Raw genomic sequence first — 13,292 nt, forward strand, 5'->3', positions numbered from 1 at the left:
TGACTGGCAGCTGCTCCCTGCCTTCCTCCATGGGAACTCAGGATAGCTGCTCCCAGCTTGTAATAGGGCTGCTTAGAAATGAGGGTGTGGATTATTACTACCACCATTTGCCACTCAGGACCCTAGCCTCTTATTCTTGGATACCATACTCCCAACCCCAACATACTTTCTTTACTCCCAAATGTTAATTTAGTGATTACAATCAACCTGGTTTACACCAAATTTAAAATTATTCCTTCATGTTTTATTCCATGCTGGTAATCCTCACTGGTTAAATATTGTGTTGTGCATGGTTTCAACTTTATAGAAATGGCATCATACTTGAGACTCTCGTCTACACTTGCTCACTTCTTTAAACTTATTTTTTTGTATTATTTTTGTGTATTATTCAAGTTGATCCATGTAGCTGTCATTTATTCATTTTCACAGCCTCATAGTATCCACCTTATGAGCACAGCGTGATTTTGATATCCTGTCCCTTTTGGATGGGCATGGAAGTTTTTTGCACTATTTGTTGTATAAATACTTCATCTATGGGGATTTGTGTGCATTTCTACTTGGTTAAATGTTGAAGAGACTCTCCAAGTTAATCATCTATAAGTAGATGTTAAATTTTCAAACATACCCATCCCTCTAATTTGCTCTTGTCAATTTCTGTTTCCACTTATGGTTTATAAGAATCACTCTTTCTGTACATTGTTGCTAAACTTAAATAACTGCCATTTTATGTATATTAACTGATGTATCCTTATACTTCTAATATGTGTTTCTTCTGTAGTAATGATCATGAACATCTTTTTATGTTTGCTGGTCATTTTGGTTTCCTTTTCTGTGAATTATCTGTTCTTTAAAAGAAAATTCTAGTTGTCTCTTTTTGTTAGGATCTGTAAGTTCTTCACATATTCTGGTTTCTAGTACAGTATTAGTAAATGATTTGTGAACATCTTTCATCTTGTTTGCTTTTAATTGTGTCATTTGATGAGCAGGTATTTTGTTTTTAGTACAGCTCTATCTGTGCAACATTAACAATGTTATTTGCTCTTTTCATGACTTTAAGAAGTCTCAACCACTCATAAGCTCAGAAACCTGAACTTTTCTGTTTCCTTTAAAAAGTTGTAAAAACTCATATTCTGTTTAAAATTAAGGTTTTCTTTAACCCAGAATGGAATTTGTATACATTTTATATTTATTTTAACATTCTTTTCTAAATGGATAATCAGTTGTCTATCATAATCAGATATTTTATTTTCCCCACTAATTTGAAATACCTCCTTAGTCCTGACTGAGTTTCCACATTTGTGTAGCTCTGTAACTGGCCTGATCATTCTTTTCATTGCCAATTTGTTTATCCCAGTGAGACTATTCTGCTGCCTTGATTACTATAAGTATGTAATCAATTGTGATATCACATAGGTTCCATAACTTTGCCCCCCCCCCCCCCCCCCCCGCTTAAGATTGTCTTGGTAATTACTAGAACTTTGCTCTTTCATATAAAATTTAGAGGCAGCTTGTCATATGCCATAAATGAAAATAAAGAAAAAGAAAATATCTTTAGGGCGCCTGGGTGGCTCAGTGGGTTAAGCCGCTGCCTTCGGCTCAGGTCATGATCTCAGAGTCCTGGGATCGAGCCCCACATCGGGGGTCTCTGCTCAGCAAGGAGCCTGCTTCCTCCTCTCTCTCTGCCTGCCTCTCTGCCTACTTGTGATCTCTCTCTGTCAAGTGAATAAATAAAATCTTTAAAAAAAAAAAAGAAAATATCTGTTAGAATTTTATAGAAATATCACTAAATACATTCATTTATAAATGAAGGATTGTAAGATTTTTTTCATAATTTTCCTTTTGAACCATCTATGAATATGGTATATCTCTCTTTTGGTATTCTACAATGCCTTTCATTAAAGTCTCCACATTTTGTCAAAAATATTTTACACTAATATTTTAAACACCATAATTTTTGCTATCTTAAATAACAACTTTTACAATTATAATTTTAAATTATTTATTTCTGGTAAATATAAATCTAATTTATTCTTTTTCTGGATCTTTTATCTTACAACTTTTCTACTCTTCCTATTATTTTTATTTCTTGTAATCATTTGTATGCACATCATTTTCTTTATCACATCTTTTCTTTCTCCTTGGGTTACATACTTAGAAGCTTAATTGCTATATAAAAGCTCATTTTAAAGTATGCTCATTTTAAATTTTAATTTGTATATGTAACAACTATGTGTTGAATAATGAATCAACAATTTTTTTCCACCCAGATGGTTATAGCAATTTATATTTCTAACCACTTACTAAGACCCATTTCTGATTACCTTCAACAATACTGAGTTTTGTTATCCATTTTAAGTTTTTTCCAGTTCAGTATAAAGGAATAGATCTAATAGAACTCATTCCTGAAAAGTCATCATTGTTTTATATGTAGTTCTTCGGTTATTTGTATGCATAAACAGAAAACAATACATTTAAAATCTTTTAGTCATTTATATTTCTTTCTAAGCTATTTGTTCATGTGCTTTGCCCATAGTTTTATAAATAGTTTTATTTATTTTCAATAAAATTGTAATAGCTTACTATTTATTATGAATTTTAATTTTCTATTACTGACCTATGTATTTTATTTTTCCTTTATTGGTTAATTTTTCCATCTTTAAAAAAATGATGTGTTCTATCATACAGAATTTTTTTCTATATGGTGAAATTTGTCAGTATTTTTTTGCCATACTTAAAATATTTTACCTGACTACCTGTAAAGGAATAATTAGGAGCATATTCTAGTAATTTTGGAGTATTGATTTATTGTCCCTACTATAGAGACTTACAGTTACTGGTTCAGGGATACTGAGTCTGAATTTCTTCTTTTGAGGTCTTAGCATTTTTCCTTCCTATCTCCAGAGATTAAGAGAGCCTGACAACATAAGAAACATACTCTCTCAAAAAACTCATCTTTTGCTAGTACACATTGTTTATATTAAAATGATATCCAAACCCTTGAGATCTAGTGCCAGTCTTCAATGTTACATCATGCTGCTATCTCGTCACCTAAGTCCAAGTCAGATTGATTGATGTTTTGGGTCCTGATCTTTGTGGAGTCAGGACACAGACAGAATACCTTCTAAGTTTCATCATGCTTGGAATGAATGAGTTGGTCTCCTGAATCAGAACTCCCTATGTGAGCCAGCAATCAATATCTTGACAACAATTACATTAAATGCATTCTTTGCAACAATATGAACTACACCCAGATAAATCACTGGCCAATTTCTTCAGGATGATAAGGCTAGGACACACTAATGTGAGTATCTCAGAGTGAGAATTCTGATGATAATGGCTTAAGTCACAATCAAAGTGAAGTTAATGCTAGTATTAATGAATAGATTTTTAAACTCAGTATCCATTAAATGCATAGTGCTATATTAGAGCTGATGAGGAATATAGAAATATAAGACTCAAGCTGGGGATTTAAGGAGTGCTTATTATAAATGTATTTGAGAGAAAAGACTCATATAGGCTATTACAGCAAGTTACATTTGAACAACACAGTTTTAGAAATGCATGGATTATGGAATAAATCATGGAAGGTTAACAAGATAAATTCAAAGTAGAAAAAATATAAGCTGTTTTAGCTTAAGAATATTTCTAAAGGGAGATAGCAAAACCAAAACTGGAGATATGGCAAGGGTACTATTGAAAAGGCCTCAACCACCAATCAGTAGAGATTGGAGCTCATCATGTACCCAGGGGACTTTAAGAAGAGACATCCTTAATGGTCTTGGGTAATTATTCCTGAGGGAGAGGGGTAGAATTCAATGAGGATTAGAAATCAATGAGGAACTGAAACCTATGGAGGAACAGAACAAATGGGAAACATGGCAGGCAAGAGGCAAAACAATTCAGGGGAGCACCTGGGTGGCTCAGTTGGTTAATCATCTGCCTTTGGCTCAGGTCATGATCCCAGGGTCCCCACATCTGGCTCCTTACTCAGTAGGGGGCCTGCTTCTCTCTCTCCCTCTGCCTCTGCTCCCCCTGCTTGTGCGTGCTCTCTCTCTGTGTCAAATAAATAAATAAAATATTTTTAAAAAAACAATTCAGGGAAGGCTGGACACCAGGGGGTACCAGAGGCTGAAAGGAACATAGTAAGATATACAGATGTGTATTTGTGCACACCCACATACGCATAGTCACATATGTTGTCTCTTTCATCGTCTCTGTAATATATCTAAGTAGAAGTACACATAGACACACACACACACACACACACACACACACACACACACACACTCCTCAACCACATAATAGTAGGGTTCATACCACAACAAGTGACCTAGATATTATGGAATCAACATCCATTCAGGGTCTAAGAAATCCCAGAGTTCTTCCCAAGACTGGAGGGCTGTAGAATCTCTTCATACAATCTCCCTAGCTCTTATTCTCTTTCATCTGATAAATGGTTTAGTTGTTTAATAACCTTGCACAGCCATAGATGGGGCTCTTGTTATCTGACTTGCTATCAACCCAGATATTAACTCTGGCCCTTTTCTTTATCCCCTAAAAATGTGAGAATATCAATATTACTTTCAAGAAAATCCTGTGTTCATATAATTGAATTGAAGCCCTAGGAGAATAGGAGTTAGGAGAAGCTTATGAAAGAAAAACAGACGAAAAGTTGTATGATGTATTACTTCTGTTCTTAAATGTCCTCTGGCCTCCACTTCACTAGGGGTCTTTCCCTTGGTTGTTTTATGCTGGGCAGTGGCTACCCTTATACCGTCTCACTATTTCCATGCTGCCTTTCCTCTTTTTCCTCTGTGGATTTCACTTCAGCCTTCCCACATGACCCCTGGAAATCTGAATTCTCAGTCTCACTGGCCAGGTCTTCCCTCTGTCCCACCTCTATAAAACCTTATTCCTGATTCACACTGTATTAAAATCTATCCATAATCTCAATAAAACAAAAAGGGTCTTTCTGACTGGTGTGAGGTGATATCTCATGGTGGTTTTGATTTGTATTTCCCTGATGCCGAGTGATATGGAGCACTTTTTCATGGCTAAAATTAACAAGTCAGGAAATGACAGATGCTGGCGAGGATGTGGAGAAAGGGGAAACCTCTTACACTGTTGGTGGGAATGCAAGCTGGTGCAACCACTCTGGAAAACAGCATGGAGGTTCCTCAAAATGTTGAAAATAGAACTACCCTATGACCCTGCAATTGCACTGCTGGGTATTTACCCTAAAGATACAAATGTAGTGATCCGAAGGGGCACGTGCACCCGAATATTTATAGCAGCAATGTCTACAATAGCCAAACTATGGAAAGAACCTATATAGATGTCCATCTATAGACGAATGGATAAAGAAGAAGTGGTATATATACACAATGGAATACTATGCAGCCATCAAAAGAAATGAAATCTTGCCATTTGCGACGACGTGGATGGAACTAGAGGGTATCATACTTAGGGAAATAAGTCAATTGGAGAAAGACAACTATCATATGATCTCCCTGATATGAGGGAGAGGAGATGCAACATGGGGGGTTGAGGGGGTAGGAGAAGAGTAAATGAAACAAGATGGGATTGGGAGGGAGACAAACCATAAGTGACTTTTAATCTCACAAAACAAACTGAGGGTTGATGGGGGGAGGGGGTTGGGAGAGGGGGTGGGGTTATGGATATTGGGGAGGGTATGTGCTATGGTGAGTGTTGTGAAGTGTGTAAACCTGGCGATTCGCAGACCTGTACCCCTGAGGATAAAAATATATGTTTATAAAGCTGTAAAAAAAAAAAAAAAGAAAAAAGGAAGGATGAATACCCAAGTTTTGTAGCAACATGGACGGGACTGGAAGAGATTATGCTGAGTGAAATAAGTCAAGCAGAGAGAGTCAATTATCATATGGTTTCACTTATTTGTGGAGCATAACAAATAGCATGGAGGACAAGGGGAGATGGAGAGGAGAAGGGAGTTGGGGGAAATTGGAAGGGGAGGTGAACCATGAGAGACTATGGACTCTGAAAAACGATCTGAGAATTTTGAAGGGGTGGGGGGTGAGAGGTTGGGGGCACCAGGTGGTGGGTATTGTAGAGGGCACGGATTGCATGGAGCACTGGGTGTGGTGCAAAAATAATGAATACTGTTATGCTGAAAAAATAAAAAAATTAAAAAAAAATAAAGGGTCTTGTATTTTCCTAACCAGGTTCACTTTGCTTAGAATACAGTTGTAATTAAATAAATGAAAGAAAGAAAGAAAGAAAGAAAGAAAGAAAGAAAGAAAGAAAGAATGTGTTGGCATTTCTTTAGAGATTATAGCATGTTATAAACTGTCTACTAGAAATTTTCTTTGCATTAGCTCACTGACTCTCAAATAAACATACACCCCCCCAAGAGTTATTTTTATATTATCTCTATTGTAGGTGGACAAAACTGAGAACAAGAAGGATGAGGTAGTTTTCACAAGGTCATAGAGATAATAGGTGGCAGAACCAGGATTCTCTCTTGGGTCTGACTCCTAAAGTAGTTCTTGGTTGCTAAGACACACACATTATCTGCAGACACACACACACACACACACACACACTCACTCACACACATATAAGGTAATAAAGAGTTAGAGGAGTCTATGAAACTTGGTTAAACCAGACTGAAACATTAAATTAAGATATGAGAGGCAAGAAAAGAGACTTTGGAAACTCAAGCTCCAAAACTGAGCCAGGCATGTATCCAGCAGGGACAGTGGGAGAGTAAGGTGGGGGGTGATTACAGTTATTCTCTCCCCACTTTTTCTACAGTTATTGTCTTCCCCACTTCCTATTAAAAGCTGGGAGTAGCTATCCTGACTTCCCATGGAGGAAGGCAGGGAGCAGCTGCCAGTCACCACCGGTCACAGGACCATGTGGGTGGCAGGAGGCAGTCCCCTCATGCCCAGGTCCTGTCTCACAGGCTGAGGGCAGAGCCCAAAGCCAGGATAAAAGGACCTCAGGGTCAGGGCACCTCTATACCCTCCTCTCCTGAGGTGCTGACAAACCCAGTGCTGCCTGTGGACTGGTAAGTGTCCCCTGGGACTGAGAGCAGAGCCTTTCAAAGAGGGAGCTCAGACCAGAGCAGGGGGCAGGGGAGGGTTAGGGCCTTTGCAGTGCATGTGTGCGGGGTGGGGGGGGTGGCAGTGAGTAGAGGATGAGGTTGGGTTCGTGTTAGCAAAGAACAAGCCACAGGGACACTGAGGGAGGGGCAAGGAGCAAGGAAGGCTAGGAACATGAGCAGGAGCAACTGTGTGAGTGTTGACAGTACTCTAGAAAAAACAAACTGATCTGTAGTTGTTGGTCTCTGGTTGGAAGAATTTGCAGCATCTACCATCTTACCAACCTGTAACTGTTGTCAAAAGGGAGGCTTATCTTTGAAAGCATAACTATCCCTCCCGGGAAAACTAAAGATGGGAACAGGGACATTCAGCCAGCAGAGAGGAAGTCACAGCTGACTGACTTATTTAAGCACTCAGACAAAAGGGCTTCAGAGTTAGAGTAGAACAACTCAAATCTTGATGCTGAGGTGTTAGTTTGAGGTGAGTGTGTGCAGGATACCAGAGCACTGGGCCCAGTCAGAGGCCTGGTGCAAGTCCCAGCTTACAGTAAGTTATCTTTTCCCTCAGCTCATTCTTCCAGCCAATCTCCAATGTCCTTTGCGGGTGTGAACTTCTATGTCCCTACTGGACCGGGATATCTAGAAAGTTCTCCAAGAGGGAATGACTGTTTTCCCCAAAGAAGCAATTCCATTTCTAAACTGCTGTCTAGATTAAGTATTTCTGTGATTTTTGCTGTAGAATTTCTCCTCTAGATGTTTGATTTTGAGCACTTTTTCTTAGCATATTTTGACTTCAGTTCTCTAATTATATAACAGATGAAGCACTTCAGAGATGATATGAGAGCATTCGGGGAACTGGTAGAAATAATTAAAGTTTCTCTGTTGGCTTAGCCAGGACTCCATTTAAACTGTTCATCAAATAAAGGCACTAGAAATGAAACTGCAGACAGGAAGGAGTGGGGCAGGGGGGCTCTGGGTCCTGGGTCTGACTGTGTAACTCTCTCCCTCAGCTCCTGACCCTGCCAGCCCAGATGTCCTGCCAGCAGAACCAGCAGCAGTGCCAGCCCCCTCCCAAGTGTCCCACCCCCAAGTGCCCCCCAAAGTGTCCCCCAAAGTGCCCCCCAGTCTCTTCCTGCTGCAGTGTTAGCTCTGGGGGCTGCTGTGGCTCCAGCTCTGGGGGTGGCAGCTGCTGTAGCTCTGGGGGTGGTGGCTGCTGCAGCTCTGGGGGTGGCGGGTGCTGCCTGAGCCACCACAGGCGACACAGGTCCCACCGTCGTAGACACCAGAGCTCTGGCTGCTGCAGCCAGCCCTCAGGGGGCTCGGGATGTTGCAGCCAGCCCTCGGGGGGCTCTGGCTGCTGTGGAGGGGGCAGCAGTCAGTCCTCTGGAGGCTGCTGCTGATGAGGACCCTGAGCCAAGAAAAGTATACTTGAGGACCGCGAGTGACCAAATCCTTCCTCTTGTTCCTGTTTTCCTGCTGGTTCTGCCCATATGGTTCAGGGGTCTGAGTGCAGCCTTGTGCTCTGGCCCACAGGATCCCAGTTCCCTGGTGTCCAGGAGCCACAACCCCTCCCCCAAACCCATTTACTCACCTTCTCCCCCTATGCATGGCTGACCTAGGAATGCAAAGCACAGACCCTACACCTTTCAGTAGCTTACCTTGTTGTAAACCCAGACTGATGTGAAACAATAAAACTAGAAAACTTCACTCCCTCTTGCCTTGATTGTTGTTTTCTTTTTATTCCTACAGTATCTTTTTCATACTCTGTCCTCAACTCCTTCTTCCCCCGAGGCCTCAGTGTGTACGGTACTTACTCAGATTTACCACCTGCACCACTAATGTCCTTAAGAGCAAACCAAATTTTTATTGGTTCAGAATCCAATCCAGGAGCCAACTTTGCCTTTAGTTGCCAGAATTCTTTAGTCTCCTCCTATCTGTGACAGTCCAGGCTTTTTGTCTTTCATGATTTGAAGATTTTTAAACAGTTGTTGGTTTTTGTAGAATGCTTATCAATTTGGGTTTGTTTGATGATTCTTCCTGAATAGGTTCAGTGGTACATTTTTGTAAGGAGTGTCCTGAGAGCTGATACCATGCCTCACATGATATCTAGTTGTCACATCCCTTGGACCCTGAAAATTGGAATAGAGACATTTGGGAAGTTCCTGATAAAGCTGAGACAATGAATTTCTAAATTTCATTCCACCAATTTGTATCTTTTGCCAGTAAAAGCAGCCTTTTCATCCCACTCTGAGAAGGTTAACCATGCATTTCCCAAGGAAGCTGACAGACCTCCTGGAAGTTGTTGTCTTGCAGTGCACCACTAGTTCTCTTCAGAAACCATCCCACCATCTATCTTTGCTTCTAGACATGCACCTTGACTCAAGTCCCAGTAGGCCCCAAAAGGTGATGTAGAAAGTGTGACCCATAAATAGGTACACTACACTGTAAAAGAACTATGTAGATTTTTTTCTAATTTATACAGATATAAACCCAGGGAATATGTATGGGATGGATAATAAGGGTATGAGATAATTGTAAAAGGGACATAAAGTTGGATCGGGCCGAACTTATTTATATAGGTCCACCAAGCAAATATTTTAGACTTAATGTTATAGTTTGGTGGTGGTGGTGATGGGGCGTGGCAGTGGGGTGGGGGGGTGGTTAGACAGGGCTCTAATAGTTTGTTGTGTTGGTTGGCTGAAACATGGACCAAAAGGTGGCTGACACTAAATGAAGAAGAAATGCCAGGACTTCCTTGATATATTATAGATGAAGGTGTGCAAGGCTAATTGGAATGTTAGAGTGGAATTATCAGTTGAGATCTTCTCATCTCCTCTGGAAGGGCCCATGGGACTTATCTTTCATGACTATGAGAAATAAATCTGTGAGAAGACAATAGCATCTTTGAAGAGCTATGTGATTATTCTCTTTAGGTTAGAAATTACAGTGGAAGCTGATCCCACTGAATTGGGAAACCTAAATGCAATAAGGATAATTGGATACCATTGGCAGCACTTAGGCACCAAAGGCAAAGGGGGTGTGGTTACTATCATGGAGGATAGTCAAGGCAGTAATCAGAACATTCTGACTCACAGAGAGCTGTGGTTCTGGCTAGTTCATCATGGTGGTGTGGAAATGAAGTTGATGGGAAGTTTATTGCATTGTCACTTGATATGTATAAGAGGAAAAATTCTAAGTCGAGTGAACAAAACTCTGAACCATAAAAAGAGAGAATAATGCTCCCCCAATCAATTCCCAACTTTTAGCTAGTTTATAGACATGAACCCCTTGAATGAAAGAGAGGCTAGGTCCTCTTGAGGAAGAACCCTTGAACTCTACCAAATATTTATACTATTAATCTTTCCCCCAGCCTTCCCCAAAGGGACCAATGGCACTTCACCAGAGTAATTGAGCACTGGGGAAAAGAAAATAATCAGGCTTTGGGGCTAATTGGACACTGGCTCTGGATTGACACTAATTCCAGGAGCCTCAAAACATCACTTTGGTACACTTTGGTCCACTTAGAATAGGAGCTTAAAGAAGTCCGGTGATCAATGGAATTTCAGCTCAGTTTTTTGTTCGTTGTTTTTTTTTTTTTTTTTTCTTACAATAGGCCCAGTGGGTACTGAACCCACCCTGTGGTTGTTTCCTGGTTCTAGATTGTATGATTAGAACAGATATACAGAAAAACTGGCAGGATCTCTAATCGGTGGAGTGAGGTCTATTATGATGGGGAGGTCAGATAGGAGCCATTAGAACTATCTCTACCTAGGAAAACAATAAATCAAAAACAACCCCACATTCCTGAAGGGATTGCAGAGATTAGTGATACAATGAATGATCTGAAGGATGCAGGGGTGGTGATTCCCACCACATCCCTATTTAACTTGCCTATTGCTAGAAAGCAAATGAGTCTTAGAGAATGATAGTGGGTTACTGCAAACTGAAGCCAGTGGTGATTCCCTCCACTTGTAGCTGCTGTACCAGCTGTGGTTTTGTTACATGAGTAAGTTAGCACATCCCCTGGTAACTGACATGCAGCTAGAGATCTGGAAAACTTTTTTTTTTTCCTCTTCAGATCTGTTAGGAAAGACCACCAGAAGCAGTTTATTTTCAGTTGGAAAGGCCAGCAATATACCTTTACTATCCTTCCCCAGAAGTAGGACAATTCTGCTACCCTATGTTATAGTTTAGTTCTCAGGAATCTTGATTGTCCTTCTCTTCAACAAGTCCTCACACTGGTCCATTACGTCAATATTATGTGGATTAGTACCTAACAAGTAAGAGGTAGCAACTACTCTAGACTTATTGTCAAGGCATCTGTGTGCCAGAGGGTAGGAAATAACTCTGATAAAAACTCAGGGGTCTTCTACCTTGGTGGAATTTCTAGGGGTCCAGTGGTATAAGGTATAGTACAGTGAAACAGAAGTAAATAGAAGTAGTTGCATCTGGCCCCTCCTACAATAAAAAATAAGTCACAACACCTAGTGTGACTCTTTGGGTTTTGGAGGTAACATATTCTTCATTTGGGTGTGCTACCCTAGCCCATTTACTGAGTAACCCCGAATCTGCTAGTTTTCAATGGGGTCCAGGATAGGAGAAGGCACCAGCACACACAGTGATTCCATTGAACAGGAAGTTAAGGCTGCCACATGGCTACTTTGGCCTCCTCATGACTCTGAATCAATAGGAAAAGAAGGTAGTTACTGAGCTCAGTGGGATGATTGATCTTGATTACCACAGAGAAATTAAACTGCTACTCACAGTGGAGGTAAAGAAGAGTATGTGTGGAATACAGGAGATCCCTTGGGGCAACTCTTAGTTCTGCCATGCCCTGCAATTAAAGTCCATGGAAAACTAGAAGAACCCAATTCAGACAGGACTATTCATGCCCCATACCTTTTAGGAATGAATATTGGGTCACCTCACCAGCCAAAAAGAACCATGGCCAGAACTACAGGCATTTCTTTCTATGATATGTTTACTTCCTTACATTGTTGTGAGTGTGTGTGTGTGTGTGTGTGTGTGTGTGTGTGTGTGTTAAGTACCTTTGGTTTCCTCCCATTCTTATCCCATTATCATATAACATAAGATGTTTTGACTGATGTATTTCAGTATTGTTCAACATTACATAATAAAAGTTAAGTTAAGGATATCAAAGAGAAGAGCCAACATCATTCAAGGACTTCACATCCTTTTCTGGTGAAAGAGTTTTTGCATTATCTGCTATCCAGAGCCTAATTGCTTCATGTTAGCTGGCAGTATGGCCTTGTCATTGTCTTTATTTGGAGGTTGAATATTGTTTAAAGAGATGTATATGGGTGCCAAGTTGACAAGGGGTGAACTGTGATGGTTGATTTTATGTGTGGACTTGGCTAGGCCATGGCACTCAGATTTTAAATCAAACACTCAATGTAAATGTTGATATGAAGGTATTTTTTTTAATGTGATTATCATTTAAATCAGTTGACTTTGAGTAAAAGAGATTACCCTCCATAATGTGGATGTGCCTCAATCAGTCAGTAGAAAGAATTAGATAAAACAACAGGGCCACCCAAGAAGAAAGAATTCTGCTGGCAGGCTGCCTTCAGACTGGCGGCTGCACCATCAGCACTCCCTGGGTCTCTAGCCTGCCAGCCTGCTCTGCAGTTTTCAAACTTGTCAGCTCCCACAGCTGTGTGGGCCAATTCCTTAAAATAAATTTCTCTGTATATGTGTACACATCTTATTGGTTCTGTTTCTCTGGAAAACCCGGACTAACACAACGCATGTGGATGTGTGAGTGAACAAGGGAAAGAATGAGGTGGGGGAGGGATGGATTAGGGAAGGGCTTTTTGTGTCTTTTACTCATTTCATTGTGTATGCTTATTTACTTTTGATTTTGTAAGAGGTATTTATATATTGGGGCTATCAACTTCTTACCGGGTATATGCGTTGTATTGTTCTGTAGTTATTTGTCTTTTTACCTTATATATGATACTTTGTGCTGTATAAAACTTAATTTTTTTTCCTGTAATTTAACTGATCAACTCTTTTCTTTATATATTATGAGTTTTGTGCCATTCTTATTACACCCTTCCCCATTAATAATTAAGCAACAGTTGTCTGTATTTTCTATTGATTTTAGAATATTGATTTCAGAGATGAAGAAAACTACAATTTAAGTGCTCATTTGTAGCTCTGAAGGGAGGAAAGGAAAATTAATTTAGTC

General features: G+C 40.1%; 1 long non-coding RNA gene across 1 annotated transcript; it reads left to right on the forward strand.

Annotated features, from left to right (window-relative positions):
- The first annotated feature begins 6,986 nt into the window (after window positions 1–6,986).
- Window positions 6,987–8,793, forward strand: LOC125098502 (uncharacterized). Its single transcript, XR_007126851.1, has 2 exons — window positions 6,987–7,048; window positions 8,092–8,793. It is a non-coding gene; the product is annotated as an uncharacterized LOC125098502 (long non-coding RNA).
- Window positions 8,794–13,292: the final 4,499 nt, after the last annotated feature.

This window comes from Lutra lutra, chromosome 4 (assembly GCF_902655055.1).
Source record: "Lutra lutra chromosome 4, mLutLut1.2, whole genome shotgun sequence".
In the NCBI taxonomy this organism is placed as follows: domain Eukaryota; kingdom Metazoa; phylum Chordata; class Mammalia; order Carnivora; family Mustelidae; genus Lutra; species Lutra lutra.